This window comes from Eumetopias jubatus, unplaced genomic scaffold (assembly GCF_037043125.1).
Source record: "Eumetopias jubatus isolate StellerSeaLion01/CBP00866 unplaced genomic scaffold, mEumJub1_p1.0 scaffold_7, whole genome shotgun sequence".
NCBI classification, from domain to species: Eukaryota; Metazoa; Chordata; class Mammalia; order Carnivora; family Otariidae; genus Eumetopias; species Eumetopias jubatus.
Window position 1 is genome coordinate 143579853 of NW_028274813.1, and position 17703 is coordinate 143597555.

Below are 17703 nucleotides of genomic sequence, written 5' to 3' on the forward strand. Positions count from 1 at the left end.
GAGTTGTCCCACTTATTGCTATTTGCACTATTTTTTTGATATTATAATGACATTCTCTTTCAGTTTACCTCTAATAGCAACGACTATTAGATATTTCTAATGGGATAGTATAATTGGAATTAGTTTTCTGTCTTTACTGATAATTTTTGTTTACTTTGAAGGATTCAATCAATTTACATTTTTATGAATCAAAATTTCCTGGATTTTATTTTTGTGTGCTCTTTCTTGTGCATCATTGATTTCATGAGTTTTTTCTTGTACAACTTTATGAATTATTTTCCTTTCATTCTCAAAAAAATGTTTGAATATATATTTCTTAAATGCACAACATCCATATGGAATTATATTTATTTTCTTATTACATAACATAAAAAACTGTGATATTTTCACTTTTCTCTTTCTACATTTGCATCCTTTTCTATTATTATAAGTATAGTAATTTATAGTCTTATTTAAAATATTTACATAGATTTTATTCTTATTTTGAAGTGATTTCAATGATTATATCTGTTACTTATTTTTTTTGGACTTCATCAGTGCAGAAAGAGATTTTGGCATTTGGGGTTTTTAAAATTCCAGGATAATTAACATAAAGTGTTATGTTAGTTTCAAGTGTACAATATAGTGATTGAACAATTCCATACATCATCACTCATGAAAAATGCACTCCTTAATCTCCATCACATATCCATCCCCCCACCCATCTCCCCTCTGGTAGCCATCAGTTTGTTCTCTACAAGTAAGAGTCTGTTTCTCGGATTATCTTTCTCTCTCTCTCCCTTTGCTCTTTTGTTTTGTTTCTACAATTCCACATATGAGTGAAATCATATGGTGTTTGTCTCTCTGACTGACTTATTTCACTTAGCTTTAATTCTCTCTAGCTCTATCCATGTCATTGCAAATGGCAAAATTTCATTCTTTTTTATGGCTGAATAATATTTCATGACATTCCAATACATTAAATATATATAATTCAATATATAATATTGAATTCTACAAAGTAAACAAAAATTATCAGTAAGGACAGAAAACTGATTCCAATTATACCATCCATAAGAAATATCTAATAGTGGTTGCTATTAGAGGTAAACTGAAAGAGAATTTCATTATAATATCAAAAAAATAGTGCAAATAGCAATAAGTGGAACAACTCATTTTTTGTTGCTAAAAGGTGTCAATAAGCAATGAAATGTCATTGTAGATTTATTAGGTGACATATACTTAAAACAGAAAGACACAACGTTAAAAATCTTCAGGATGAAAGGGAAAAAATGGGTGATAACATAATAGCAACAAGAAAGTTTAACAAATCTTTCTCAGGCATTTGCAAAAGAAGTAAACAAAAATAAACATTTAAAATAAATATTTGAATCATATAATTAATAGATCTTTCCTGAATTTACCAACTTTGATATCTAAAAACATTAAAAAAAACTTCTCAACTCTTTTTTAAAATTTTTTAATTTAATTTTATTTTTTAAAAGATTTTATTTATTTATTTGACAGAGAGAGACACAGAGAGGGAACACAAGCAGGAGGAATGGGAGACGGAGAAGCAGGCTTCCCACGGAGCAGAGAGCCAGATGTGGGGCTCGATCCCAGGGTCCTGGGATTACGACCTGAGCTGAATGCAGATGCTTAACGACTGAGCCACCCAGGCACCCCAAAAACTTCTCAACTCTTATGAGGCATTTAAAACTGTTGATATATTGCAACACTATTAGCCATCCTGACAGATGTGATATGATATCTCTATTTTGCTTTGATTTGCATTTCCCTGAAGATGAGTGATATTGAACATCTTTTAATGTACCTGCTGGCCATCTGTATATTTTCTTTTGAAATACATCTATTCATGTCTTCTGCCCATTTTTAAATTGGATTATTTGTTTTTTTGGTGCTGAGTTATATACATTCTTTATATATTTTGGATACTAACCCTTTATCAAATATGTCATTTGCAAACATCTTCTCCCATTCTGTAGGTTGTCTTTTAGTTTTGTTGATTATTTCCTCACCTTGTAGAAGCTTTTTATTTTGATGAAGTCCCAATATTTTATTTTTGCTTTTTTTTCCCTTGTCTCAGGAGACATATCTAGAAATTATTGCCATGGCCAATGTCAAAAACATTACTTTCTGTGCTCTTTTCTAGGATTTTTGTGGTTTCAGGTCTCACATTTAGGTCTTTCATCCCTTTTGAGTTTATTTTTGTGTATGGTGCAAGAAAGTGGTCAGTTTCATTCTTTTGCATATAGCTGACTAGTTTTCCCAACACCATTTGTTGAAGAGAGTGTGTTTTTCCCAGTGGTTACTCTTTTCTGTTTTGTCAAACATTAATTGACCATATAATTGTGGGTTTATTTATGGGTTTTCTATTCTATTCCACTGATCCATGTGTTTGTTTTTGTGCCAGTACCAAACTGCTTTGATTACTACAGTTTTGTAATATAACTTGAGGTCCAGAATTGTGATACCTCAACTTTGCTTTTCTTTTTCAAGATTGATTTGACTATTTGGGGTCTTTGGATCCTGTTCTTTTTTCTATGTATTTGAACAATTAATTTACTTTGTCCTTAGTTTAGAATATTAGTTTGCTAAATATAGAATTCTAATGTATTAAGGTGTCAAAATGGAAACAAAGGCTTAGGCTTCAAAATGTCAGAAATGAGACTTACTTATAATATTGAATATTGGGATTCCTGGGTGGCTTAATCGGTTAAGTGTCTATCTTTGGCTTGGGTCATGATCCTGAGGTCTTGGGACTGAGTCCCACATTGGGCTCCTTGCTTGGCGGGGAGCCTGCTTCTCCCTCTGCCTGCTACCCCCACCCCCCGCTTGTGCTCTCTCTCTCTGACAAATAGATAAATAAAATCTTTAAAAATATATTGAATACTAAATTTGACAGGCCTTGTCAAATATCTGGACAGCCAAATTTTCCTATCAATAGTTTGGTAATAGTAGCTCATTGCTTTCAGTACTCTTTCCTGTTTTTGTAAAAACTGATAGCAATTTTATGGTTTTTCCTTTTTGTGTCTTTGATGTACTTCTTCAAGCTTATCTAACTGTTTGGAATTTGGTCAGATTCATGGAAATTGTGATATTCTACATATTTACCAAGGAGAGTCTGTGTGTGGATTTCTTTTTATTCTACCTACTTTTGTGAGTATTCAGTCTAAGAAGTTATGACTTGTAATAAGTTCCAGAAAACTTACCCCTTATAATATTTACCTTCCTGCCTTCTCTGACCTCTGCTCTCTGACATATCTTTCTGGAATTCTTAGGATTCACATCAGGGTTTACATTAATGGTTTCCTATAAAACTGACTATGAAATCCCCTTATATTCCATCTCATTTTCTCTCTATACTGAATTAGAAGTAGTTTTCTAGATCTAATCTCTAGTTCATCAATTGTTTGAATATAAAATAATGTTTCATCTTTTGCCCTAATAGACATTCAGTAACTAATCATTGTATGAATCCTGGAATTAACAGATTCCCCTGATAACCTATATAAAGGCATCTCCCACTTCAGGTCAGTGACCTGTCCCTGAATTTTAGATGTTTGGCTAGAATATTGTAACCAGGAGACTCTTATTATGTTAAGTGAGATCGACTATACTATAGTATATATCCATCTAAAACTCCCAATTAACTTCCTAACCATTTGTACGTAAGCAACAAACTCTCATGTCAGGATATGAAAAGTTTATAACATTGCTTCCTGTGCATCAAACAAGTGTGGTGTTTTTCCTTTTTTTTTTTTTTTTTTAAAGATCTTATGTACTTTTAAGACAGAGAGAGAGTGGGAAGGGGGCAGAGGGAGAGGGAGAAGCAGATTCCCTGTTGAGCAGGGGTCCCAAAGCAGGGCTCAATCCCTGGAGCTGGGATCATGACCTGAGCCAAACTCAGATGCTTAACCAACTGAGTCACCCAGGAGCCCCAACAAATGTGGTTTTTAATGAACAGCTGCTTTGCACTCATTAACATGGCATCTCTCTGATGCCCATCCCCTTTTGATTCTTAACACTCTTCTCAAAATACCTCTGTATAATGCTAGTGTTCTATCCATTGTGACTGAATGTCACTTAACAATTTTACCACATGCCATTTTGTTAAAAAACATACTGCACTTGGGAACATAAATATATTTTCCCCTATGCAAACAGCAACAGAAAAGCATTTTTAAAAATACAAGCATATTGAGGACTCCAACTCCAGACTAAAACCAATGTGCGATTTTTTTCAGGCCCAATCACAGACAGTTACAAAGTTCTACCTGGCAGGTCCTCTCCACACCAGGGTTGGTGGCAACCAGAGTGCAGTGGCTTCTCAGGGGAGTTGAGTCAAGGACATAGCCTACCACCACCCTGCTCTTATGCATATTTGTATTCCTCTCCCAGGAACCTCCATTTGCAGGCCTCTTTGCTGGGTCTCTCAGCTAAAACCTTCCCTAGTACCTCCCCTTTTTTTTATCAGGAGAAGATGACCTTGAGGACACTCCTCCAGTTTGACTCAGGGCTCAGTACTTTCCACTCCTAGCCCTTCCTCCTTTCTTCTTGGCCTCTGGGTACAAAAAATGTCAGAAGCGTTTCATTTGGGGCTCCTTAGGCAGAGAGATGACCCCACATCTGAGCTAATCCACTGGGCCTTGCTGGCACTGCTACAGGAAAAATGAAACATGAGGGAGATGGACCTTTCTCCTGTTTAGCCTCTTGTTTCTGTGAATGTTGCCATTTGTGGTTCAAGGCTTAACAGTTACTTTCACTTTGGCTTGTCCTAATCAACCACTCCAAAAACTAGCAACCTAGCTCTCTCCAGCTCTGCTTGGTTCTTGACATATGTCCTATAAAGATAAGCTATTAAAAAACCAAGTGGACTTCTACTAAGAAAATGTTAGCTGTTGAGACATTTTGCAAGGCATGTCATATTTAATATTCAATATTATAAGTAACTCTCATTTCTGACATCTTTGGACCAAACCTTTGTTTCCATTTTGACACTTTCCTTCTGAAACACTTCAAGGAATGAAATTACTTAGTTAAATGGTATGGACATTGTAAAAAAATAAACTCTATAAATATAACCAATTATTTTTTCCAAAAGTTATAACAGTTTCCTTCACATGAGCAGAGTATGACAGTGACCAATTCAGATCACCCACATAAATGTTCATTTAATTTTGTCATCTGTGAGCATTTGATGCGTGAAAAAATAATAATTCAGCTTTTCGTTTTAATACATTTTTACTAAGGTAAAATTTTTACAAATGTCATATTTCTAATTTTTCTTACTTAGTCTTGTGTTTCCCCTAGGGGACACACACACACACACACACACACACACACACACACACACACACACACACACTATTTATTTTAAAACAATTTTAGATTTCCAGAAAAACTGTGTAAAAGGTACAGAAAGTTCCTGTATACCACACCGCAATTTTCCCTGTTATTAGCATCTTGTATGGTAGGTATATCTGTCACAATTGACCAATATTAATACCGTATATAAATAAAGTCCATCCTTTACTCAGATTCTCTTAGTTTTATCTAATGTTCTTTTTCTGTTCCAGGATCCCATTCAGAATACCGCATTATACTTAGTTACCGTTTCTCTGTAGACTAGTCTTGACTCTAATGGTGGGGATTGTTTTGTCTTGGAAAATTGACCCCTTTATCATCATGTAATACCCCATTTCATCCTTGATAATTTTCCTTCTTCTGAAGTCTACTTTATTTGAAATTAACTATTCCAGGTTATTCTGATGATTATTAGCACATGTGGTCATCTCTTAAGGCCACTATAACAAATTATCATAAATGGGTGGTTTAAAACAGAAATCTATTCCATTTCAGTTCTAGAGGCCAGAATGAGAGCAAGGTTATGAACAGGGCCATGCTTCCTCTGAAGGCTCTAGGAAGAATTCTTCTTTGCCTCTTCCAGCTTCTGGTGGTTGTCAGCAGCCCTTCGTGATCCTTGGCTTGCAGTCATATATCTTCAGTCTTTGCCTCCATTATTGTGTGTTCTTCCTGAGTGTCTCTGGGTCCTGTGTTTTCAAGGGTACTTCCTAAAGGACACCAGGCTTTGGATTGAGGGCCCATCCTAATCCAGTACAGCCTCATCTTAATTAATTACATCTGCAAAGACGGTTATTTCTGAGCAAGGTCACTTTCAAAGGTTCTGTGTGGACATGACCTTGGGGTGGACACTATTCACCAAGACAGCATATATTTTCTCCATCTTTTAAACTGTAAATTTATTTTTATAGTGAATTTTTTAATAGCCAACATATAGTTGGATATTGTTTTTCTAATCGTCTGTTTATTACTGCCTTTTAATTGGTATATTTGTCATTCCTTCTTAAGTAATTATTTATGTAGTTGGGTTAATATCTACAAACATTGTATTTTCTGTTCATTGCAGTTGTTCTTTGTTTCTTTTTTATCCCTCCTGCCTTTTGTGCTTTATATGATTCCATTTGTCTTTTTTCTTAACATATCAATTATATTTATTTTTAAAAATATTTTAGGGGCTTTCTTAAATAGATACTCTTCTTAAATCTATCTATCATCTATCTATCTATCTATCTATCTATCTATTTATCATCTATATCTTTTTTTAGAGATTTTATTTATTTATTTGTCAGAGAGAGAGAGAGAAAGAGAACAAGCAGGGGGAGCATCAGGCAGAGGGAGAAGGAGGCTCCCCACAGAGCAGGGAGCCCAATGCAAGACTCGACCCCAGGACCCTGGGATCATGACCTGAGCCGAAGGCAGACACTTAACCGACTAAGCCACCCAGGCGTCCCTATATATAGTTTTACAATATAAATTTTAACTAATTTAAATCTATCTTCAAATGACAATATGTTACTTCACATACAATGCAGTTATCTTACAACTGAATATTCCCAATTTCTATTCTGACGTGTCATTAATTTGAATTATTCATGTGCTATAATCACTTAATACATTGCTACTATTAACACTTTAAAGAAATAGGTAACTTTTAGATCAATTAAGGATAAGAAAAATAAAATATTTTATCTTAATTTATAACTTCACTGATATTCTTCCTTTCTTGTCATTCCAAACTTCTGATCTGTATAATCTTCCCTCTTCCTAATGAATTTCTTTTAACATTTCTTGTACAGCAGGTCTCTTGATGATAAATTCCTTCAGTTTTTGTTCACCTCAAAAGTATTTATTTCTCTTTCACATTTGAAGGATAATTTTACTGGATATGGAAATCTAGTTTGATTTTTTTTTCTTTCAACACATGTAATATTTCATTCCACCCTTTTCTTGGTTGCATGATTTCTGACTAAAAGTTCACTGTAATTCTCATACGTGTTCCACTTTGGGTATTTTTTTTTTTTCTTCCTCTGGCTATCCTTTTTTTTTTTTTTTTTCCAGAAAGAGAGAGAAGCCCATGCATGGTGTGGGGGACAGGTAGGGCAGAGGCAGAGAGAAAGAGAATCAGAAGCAAGCCCTGTGCCCAGCGCAGAGCCCAATACGGGGCTGGATCTCATGACCCTGAGACCATGACCTGAGCCTAAATTAAGAGTCGAATGATTAACTGACTGAGCCACCCAGGTGCCTCATTCTTCTTCTGGCTACTTTCAAGATTTTCTTTTTGTTTTTGGATTCCTGCAGTTTGAATGTGATATACCTAAGTACAGTTTGTCTTTTGTGTGTTTTGTTTGTTTGTTTGTTTGTTTGTTTGTTTTGGTATTTATCCTTCTTTGAATTCTCTGAACTTCTAGGATCTGTTCTTTGGTGTGTCTGTCATTAATTTTGGACTTTAGACATTCTCACTTCAAATATTTCTTATATTCTATGTTCTCTTTCCTGTTCTTCTCATATTCCAATAATGTGTATGTTACACCTTTTAAAATGGCGCCACTGTTTATTTTCATTCTCTTTGCATTTCAATTTGATCATTTTCTCTGTTCTCCCCAGGATCATTCATCCTTTCCTTGGCCATGCCCAGGGTACTAATAAACCCATGCAAAACATTCTTTAATTTTGTTCCTATTTTTAGATTTCTAATGTTCCCTTTTGATTCTTTCTTGGCACGTCCACCTTCCCGCTTGCATTATCCATCTGTTCTTGCATATTTTTTTCTATTAGATCCCTGAACATATTAATCATAGCTATTTAAATGCCCTCAAGTAAATCCAAGACCTGTGTCATATCTGAGCCTGGGTCTGTTGCTTGCTTACTGTCATCAGATTGTGCTTTTACTCTTGACTTTTGGCATTCCTTGTACTTTTTATTGAAAGCTGGACTTGTGTCAGGTAATGAAAGCTGAAGTAACTAGGCCTTGAGTGTGAGAATTTATGTTAATCTGGATAGAAGTTGGCCTGGGGAGCCAGGGGTTTCAAATTCTTCTGGTGTCCTTGTTTTTGTCTCCTCTCTTGAATGTGGGCTTCCTGCTCACTCTTCCTTAGAGACTGTGTCTTTCAGATTTGTCCACTGTAATTCACTGTGATTCTATTGAAGCCCTACTGGTATGGTGGTCAGGTATGGGGGAAGATAAGCATTTCATAGTATTGTGATCAAATCTCAGGGTGATAAGGGTGGTATGAGGCTCAGGTAAAATTGTCCTTGGAAACTAGGCCTCCCTTTGTTAGAGAGAAGGCTCTGGGAGATATTCTGCATAGTTAATTTTCCCTTCCTCATGGCAGAACTACTAGGGAATATTTCTCAGATCTGCACTGTGAGAACTGGGTGGCATTTTGGGAGGTAAAATCCACCAAAGTGTGAATCACCCCCAAACTGTGCCTCAGATCCTCCGCAGGCCTTCAATCTTACTCTATTCCATACTCGGTCTCCAGCAATTGATCCAAATTTCTCTTTGAGTGTTCCAGGTAGATTATGGCAACAGTGGCTTCTGCTCCAAGATGCAGGTCTCAGCTGTTTCTCTTCATAGACTCTTATACTCTGTATCTCTGGATTTCAGGGTAGTGGCTTGCCCTGGAACCTCAGTTCTCTGACGCCTCTAAAAGAATCTGTGAATTTACACATTGTTCAGATTTTTCTTGTTTGGAAAAATGGCAGTGACTACTTCCAACTTCCTTTACATGTCAGGGCTGACATAAGAAGTCATATGTTTCTATTAAAAGCAATCTGCAAATTTGCTTATACTGTCTAAAGATGTCCTTCTCATATTTCTATATCTCAGTTATAATTCTAAGTGATACCCTTAAAATGTATTTTTTAATATAAGGTATTGATCTACTGACATTGATTTCTATATTTTGAGAAATGGTAATCAAGAATGGGCTATCAGGGCACCTAAGTGAGTCAGTCAGCTAAGCGTCTGCCTTCCACTCAGGTCATCATCTTGGGGTCCTGGGATCGGGCCCAGGGCTCCCTACTTAGGAGGGAGTCTGCTTCCTCTTACCTCCCCACCTGTCCCCTCCCACTCATGCTCTCTCTCTCAAATAAATAAATAAAAAATCTTCAAAAAAATATTACCTATCAAAATACTTGACAACAATATGATTATTTGTTGCCACAGTAGTAATCATCATGCATTTTAAGACAGTGACCTAGGCATCATCAAACTTTAAAACATGTATCATTTTGCTGGTAATTGGAAGATAAGAAATGAATGGTAATGTCATATATTATGACCAGTAATTAACAATGTATATAGATCCTTTATCTTTTAATATATTTTTCCTCATTTAATCTTTTAAAATTATGCAAATGATAAATATCACTGTAGGAAAATAATAAAGAATATAAGATTGACTTCTACCCAACAAAAAATAATACTGTTATCATTTTAGTGTATATTGTTGATTTTTTTCAAGGGTCACTTTGAATATACAAGTTGTTCTGGGAGAATGGGAGTTTGCAATTGGCTTCATAATAAACTAAATGATACATTATTAACATATTTCCAAAAATTAATAAACTTCAAAATCATTATTGGTGCCTAAATAGTAATTCTTATATAATAATCTATTTAACTTATTCCCTATGATTAGTTATACAATAATTTCCAATTTTTAACCATAACAAAACTATGAGGTAAGAACTTCTAAAACATCACTTTCATCTTGTCTACTTGTTTCCTTCAGATGAGGTTTTAACAGTGGAAGTGTCAATTCAAATGGCAAGCCTCTTGCTGAGGTTCCCAGAAAGTATTGACTCTGTGCCCCAGAAAGCAGCTGACAGCTCTCTCCTTCAAGCATAAGTGAGTGTGTCTTTTCTTCACATTTGAACCAAAGAGATTACATTTTTTTGACTGATTGATAATTCTCTTAAGTAAACAGACTACAATAACATTACAGTCACTGGTTAAGTTCCATCAGGTTTTTTTAATTCTCTTTGATTTTTTTCTCTTGGTCTTCCGTTATCCTTTCTGCAGGTCGCTTCTTCAACCCCTTCATTTTCCTGGTTTGTAGTTTGCTTAGGTCTTGCTTCTGCATATGAATCCTTCCATAAGTTGTACCAAAAGTATCATGGGAGACATTTTTCTTCTTCTTTGGCTTGAGTGCTTTTGGCATTTTCATAGATAATTTATAAAGATCATCTGATGCCAGATGTGTCCTCCTCAGAACCAGATCCAATGAGGGCCCCACCTCTTCCAATTCAATCCTTGGTGTTCTACAACCAGATTTCTTCAACAACAACTTACAGCTTCAAAAGTAAATCTTCCTATTCAATGCAGTGAAGTGCAGAACATACTCTAAACCAGCCAGGCAGATATTTGGTACTGTGGGGCCTCTGAAGAAATCAACAAGAAGACTTTTTAGCCTTCTGTAGTCTCCTGTTACATCAAAATCATCACCAGCAAATATTAACATGAGTTTTGTTCCCTCGGGACATTTACTATTCTTAATATCTTTTAGAGAGACAAACTTCTCGATATGCAATTCAATCATATACAGCACATGGTAGTCATACATAAGACCTATTACTACATTATTTGGCCGCTTCTTATTATGGGAGCCAAACATAAATAAAGAACAATCTGACTTCTTTGAAAAGAATTCCAATGATGTCTGATCCTCAAATGGTCTTGTAATGTTTTTCTTTTTATACAGAACTTGATATGGCTTTTTCAGTGCATACACATCTTTAAGTACTTGTGTCACAATTGAATTGGCATTTCCCCCTTTAATAAGTATAGTATTTTTAATATTTTCACTGAGTTTCAGTTCTCTCTTCTCAAGGAATTGCTTGGCTCTTTTCGTTTTGGGCTTTACAGCTCGATCTAAAGTGTCCATGGCTACCACAACGTGAATTCCAGGAAACAAGAGATTGCATTTTTTATCAGTGTATATTCTATATATTGCTATATGCAATATATGGATTTTAATTATAGCTTTAACTTGTTTTGTTATTACATTTGTTATTTATTTATTTCACTTATTGATTATTATTACATGTTTATTACATACATATTTATCCATATGCTTATACTCTTCTTTATTCTCCTTTTGTGAATTGCTATTCATTTGCTCATTTTTCTATCAATATTTTTGTATTTTTCTTATTGATTTTTAAGAAACTTTCAAGACAAATCTTTGCCAAATAGTTTATGGGACTGGTGATTAATACTTATTCAGTGCTTCCTGTATGCCTGGTATTGAGATAATTGTTCTTTATATAGTGTCTCACTTCACATAAACCCTCTAATAATGTGTAAGGGTGGGTGTATTTATAACATCCATGGTATGTGTGAGGAAACTAATGTTTAAAGTGGTGAATGCTGCTGGAGCAACTACTGAGTACCCAAATCTGTCCTTCTAGTTACTGAATTACATCTTTGTCTCTGACACTCAGTATCTTAACTACTTCTCTATGCTATTGTCATGCTATTTGTCTGGAGAAAAGTAAATTTTTAACATTGATGAAAAGTAAAAATACACCACGAATTTTTGTATATATGGTGTATTTTGTAATATATGGTTAAATATACATTTTTTTCACTAATGAGTGGTCACAACTAATGAGTGAAATATATGTAATATATATGTTAGTATATTTTTTCACTAATATATGGTTATATATATATTTTTCACTAATAATATATATTACATATATATTACATATATTTCACTTATTAGTTGTGACCATTCTGCTTCTTAGTCTATCACTTTTATTATTTTTTAATTTGGATAATTGTATACCTTATTTCTAGGATCACTGTCTGAAAAATAAGCAATAAATAGATAACTTGGAAATGAGTCGTCTACAACATATTCTTGTAAAATAGGCTTTATTTCCTCATTTATTTCTTTAATGGTGTTAATATAGTGTGTACCTAAAGTAAATAATAAAGCAATAATAATAAAGATCAATAATAAAGATCGATCAGAATAAATATGATATAGGAGATTTGATGACAAATTTAAATATCTTGGTGAAAATACAACATATATAGGCATATATGTATGTATGTATATATATATATATGTATATATATATCCAACATAATCTTTGCAAACACACACAGACCAGTCTAAGAAATTGTGTATTATGCATAAGGAAATTGTCAAGAAATTTTTAAAAGTAGGAATCAATATGCAGTAAGCAATGTAATAAAATTCCAAATTAATAACTAAAAGATAGTCAAAATATCTCTTTACCTAAATATTAAATCACTAAGAAAAATTATAGCTAAAATAATCATATATTAAGAAATAAGAGAATATTATAAAATTATCCCCCCAAAACTTCCACTTATATAAAATTTCTATCTTAAATCACTTTATCAGAAAATAAAAAGGATTAAAATTTGGGAGCTAAATATTCAAGTGAATAAATTTTTAAAGAGAACAACAAAATTAAACTAAATGAGGTAGAAGGAAGGAAAGAAGGAAAAAAGAAGGAAAGTGGTTACATTAAAGTCAACATGAACACTACATCAAAAACAAATGATGTAATGTATGGTGATTAACATAACATAATAAGTAATAAAAAAATTAACCACTGGAAAAAAAGCAACATGAAAAGATATTCTTAAAAATAAAAAATGTAATAAGAGGAATTCAGCTGAATAGGGATCAAACCATTCTGAACACCTACGAACTCAACAGGAGGTCAAAGAAAAGAATACCAACAACTCTCAGAACAGAAAAGCGACCACGTACTGAAAATCTCCTCTGGACAAAATGACAAGACGGAAAAAAATCACCTCAGCAAAAAGAACAAGAGGTAGTACCATCTGCCAGGGACCTACTCAGTACAGACATTAGTATGATGTCGGAGCTAGAGTTCAGAATCATGACTTTAAAGATACTAGCTGGGCTTGAAAAAAGCATGGAAGCTATTAGAGAAACCTTCCTGGAGAAATAAAAGAACTAAAATCTAACCAAGTCGAAATCAAAAAGGCTATTAATGAGGTGCAATCAAAAATGGGGGCACTAACTGCTAGGATTATGAGGCAGAAGAGAGAATCAGCGATATAGAAGACCAAATGATGGAAAATAAAGAGGCTCAGAAAAAGAGAGAGAAACAACTACAGGATCACGAGGGCAGAATTCAGGAGATAAGCGATACCATAAGACGAAACAACATTAGAATAATTGGGATCCCAGAAGAAGAAGAGAGAGGGGGGCAGAAGGTATATTGGAGCAAATTATAGCAGAGAACTTCCCTAATGCGGGGAAGGAAACAGGCATCAAAATCCAGGAGACACAGAGAACCCATCTCAAAATCGATAAAAATAGGTCAACACTCCGACATCTAATAGTAAAACTTACGAGTCTCAGAGACAAAGAGAAAATCCTGAAAGCAGCTCGGGAGAAGAGATATGTAACCTACAATGGTAGAAACATTAGACTGGCAACAGACCTATCCACAGAGACCTGGCAGGCCAGAAAGGACTGGCATGATATCTTCAGAGCACTAAACGAGAAAAATATGCAGCCAAGAATACTATATCCGGCTAGGGTCTCATTGAAAATAGAAGGAGCGATAAAGAGCTTCCAGGACAAACAAAAACTAAAGGAATTTGCAAACACCAAACCAGCCCTCCAAGAAATATTGAAAGGGGACCTCTAAGCAAAGAGACAGCCTAAAAGCAGCATAGATCAGAAAGGAACACAGACGAAATACAGTAACAGTCATCTTACAGGCAATACAATGGCACTAAATTCGTACTTTTCAATAGTTACCCTGAATGCAAATGGGCTCAATGCCCCAATCAAAAGACACAGGCTATCAGATTGAATGAAAAAACAAGACCCATCAATATGCTGTCTGCAAGAGACTCATTTTAGACCGAAACACACCCCCAGATTGAAAGTGAGGGGGTGGTAAACGATTCCCCATGCTAATGGACACCAAAAGAAAACTGGGGTGGCAATCCTTATATCAGACAAATTAGATTTTAAAACAAAGACTGTAATAAAGGATGAAGAAAGACACTATATCCTACTTGAAGGGTCTATCCAACAAGAAGATCTAACAATTGTAAATATCTATGCCCCTAACATGGGAGCAGCCAATTATATAAGGCAATTAATAACAAAAACAAAGAAACACATTGACAACAATACAATAATAGTGGGGGACTTTAACACCCCCCTGACTGAAATGGACAGATCACCTAAGCAAAAGATCAACAAGGAAATAAAGACTTTAAATGACACACGGGACCAAATGGACTTCACAGACATATTCAGAACATTTCATCCCAAAGCAACAGAACACACATTCTTCTCTACTGCCCATGGAACATTCTCCAGAATTGATCACATCCTAGGTCACAATTCAGGACTCAACTGGTACCAAAAGATTGGGATTATTCCCTGCCTATTTTCAGACCACAGTGCTTTGAAACTAGAACTCAATCACAATAGGAATGTCGGAAAGAACTCAAATACATGGATGCTAAAGAGCATCCTGCTAAAGAATAAATGGGTCAACCAGGAATTAAAGAAGAATTAAAAAAATTCATGGAAACCAATGAAAATGAGAACACAACTGTTCAAAATCCTTGGGATACAGCAAAGGCAGTCCTGAGAGGAAATTATACAGTAATACAAGCCTTTCTCAAGAAACAAGAAAGGTTTCAAATACACAACCTAACCCTACACCTAAAGGAGCTGGAGAAAGAACAGCAAATAAAGCCTAAACCCAGCAGGAGAAGAGAAATAATAAAGATCAGAGCAGAAATCAATGAAATAAAAACCAAAAGAACAGTAGAACAGATCAGCGAAACTAGGAGCTGGTTCTTTGAAAGAATTAACAAGATTGATAAACCCCTGGCCAGACTGATCAAAAAGAAAAGAGAAATGACCCAAATCAGCAAAATCATGAATGAAAGAGGAGAGATCACAAACAACATCAAAGAAATACAAACAATTATAAGAACATATTATGAGCAACTCTATGCCAGCAAATTAGATAACCTGGAAGAAATGGGTGCATTCCTAGAGATGTATCAACTACCAAAATTGATCCAGGAAGAAATAGAAAACCTGAAGAGACCTATAAACACTAAGGAAATTGAAGCAGTCGTCAAAAATCTCCCAACAAACAAAACCCCAGGGCCAGATGGATTCCCAGGGGAATTCTACCAAACATTTAAAGAAGAGTTAATACCTATTCTCCTGAAACTGTTCCAAAAAATAGAAATGGAAGGAATACTTCCAAACTCATTTTATGAGGCCACCATTACCTTGATCCCCAAAACAGACAAAGACCCCATCACAAAGGAGAATTAAAGACCAATATCCTTGATGAACATGGATACAAAAATTCTCACCAAAATCCTAGCCAATAGGATCCAACAGTACATTAAAGGATTATTCACCATGACCAAGTGGGATTCATCCCTGGGCTGCAAGGTTGGTTCAACATCTGCAAATCAATCAACGTGATACAATATATTAACAAAAGAAAGAACAAGAATCATATGATCCTCTCAATAGATGCAGAAAAAGCATTTGACAAAGTACACCATTCTTTCTTGATCAAAACACTTCAGAGTATAGGGATAGAGGATACATACCTTAATATCATAAAAGCCATCTATGAAAAACTTATCTTTGACAAAGCAGCAAAGAATATCCAATGGAAAAAAGACAGTCTCTTCAACAAATGGTGTTGGGGAAATTGGACAGCCACATGCAGAAGAATGAAACTGGACCATTTCCTTACACCACACACAAAAATAGACTCCAAATGGTTGAAAGACCTAAACGTGAGACAGGAGTCCATCAAAATCCTAAAGGAGAACACAGGTAGCAACCTCTTCGACCTCAGCCACAGCAACTTCTTCCTAGAAACATCGCCAAAGGCAAGAGAAGCCAGAGCAAAAATGAACTATTGGGATTTCATCAAGATAAAAAGCTTTTGCACAGCAAAAGAAACAGTCCACAAAACCAAAAGACAACCGACAGAATGGGAGAAAATATTTGCAAATGACATATCGGATAAAGGGCTGGTATCCAAAATCTATAAAGAACTTATCAAACTCAACACCCAAAGAACAAATCATTCAATCAAGAAATGGGCAGAAGACATGAACAGACATTTTTCCAAAGAAGACATCCAAATGGCCAACAGACACAGGAAAAATGCTCAACATCGCTCGGCATCAGGGAAATCCAAATCAAAACCTCAATGAGATACCACCTCACACCTGTCAGAATGGCTAAAATTAACAAGTCAGGAAACGACAGATTTTGGCGGGGATGCGGAGAAAGGGGAGCCCTCCTACACTGTTGGTGGGAACGAAAGCTGGTGCAACCCCTCTGGAAAACAGTATGGAGGTTCCTCAAACAGTTGAAAATAGAGCTACCATTCGATCCAGCAATTGCACCACTGGGTATTTACCACAGAGATACATATGTAGGGATCCGAAGGGGTACGTGCACCCCGATGTTTATAGCAACAATGTCCACAATAGCCAAACTGTGGAATGAGCCAAGATGTCCATCGACAGATGAATGGATAAAGAAGAAATGGTATATATACACAATGGAATATTATGCAACCATCAAAAGGATTGAGATCTTGCCATTTGCAACGACGTGGATGGAACTGGAGGGTGTTATGCTGAGTGAAATAAGTCAATCAGGGAAAGACATGTATCATATGATCTCACTGATAGGAGGAATTCTTAATCTCAGGAAACAAACTGAGGGTTGCTCGAGTGATGGGGGTGTGGGAGCGATGGGGTGGCTGGGTGATAGACATTGGGGAGGTTATGTGCTATTGTGAGCGCTGTGAAGTGTGCAAGACTGTTGAATCACAGATCTGTACTTCTGAAAGAAATAATGCAATGTATTTTAAGAAATAAAAAGAAGAAAAAGATAGCAGGAGGGGAAGAATGAAGGGGAGTAAGTCTGAGGGGGATACGAACCATGAGATACGATGGACTCTGAAAAAGAAACAGGGTTCTAGAGAGGAGGGAGTTGGGGGGATGGGTTAGCCTGGTGATGGGTATTAAAGAGGGCACATTCTGCATGGAGCACTGGGTGTTATGCACAAACAATGAATCATGGAACACTACATCCAAAACTAATGATGTAATGTATGGTGATTAACATGACAATAAAAAATTAAAAAAATAAATAAAACTTTAGGAATTGCATATAAAAAAATAAAATAAAATAAAAAATGTAATAAAAAGTAATGTTGTTAACTATGAAATCTGTAAAATCCTTAGACTAAGCCTAACCACAGTGTTTAAACTTAGAATGTGTCTATTGCTTCATTGTT

At 35.4% G+C, this 17703-nt stretch overlaps 1 protein-coding gene and 1 pseudogene across 1 annotated transcript in view; both read right to left on the reverse strand.

The window, feature by feature from the left end:
* The window catches only part of GABRB3 (gamma-aminobutyric acid type A receptor subunit beta3), a 468239-nt gene that overhangs the window by 311431 nt on the left and 139105 nt on the right, over positions 1–17703 (reverse strand). The gene's annotated exons all lie outside the window — the stretch shown is intronic.
* LOC114196530 (ribosome production factor 2 homolog pseudogene) lies at positions 10334–11252 on the reverse strand (annotated as a pseudogene).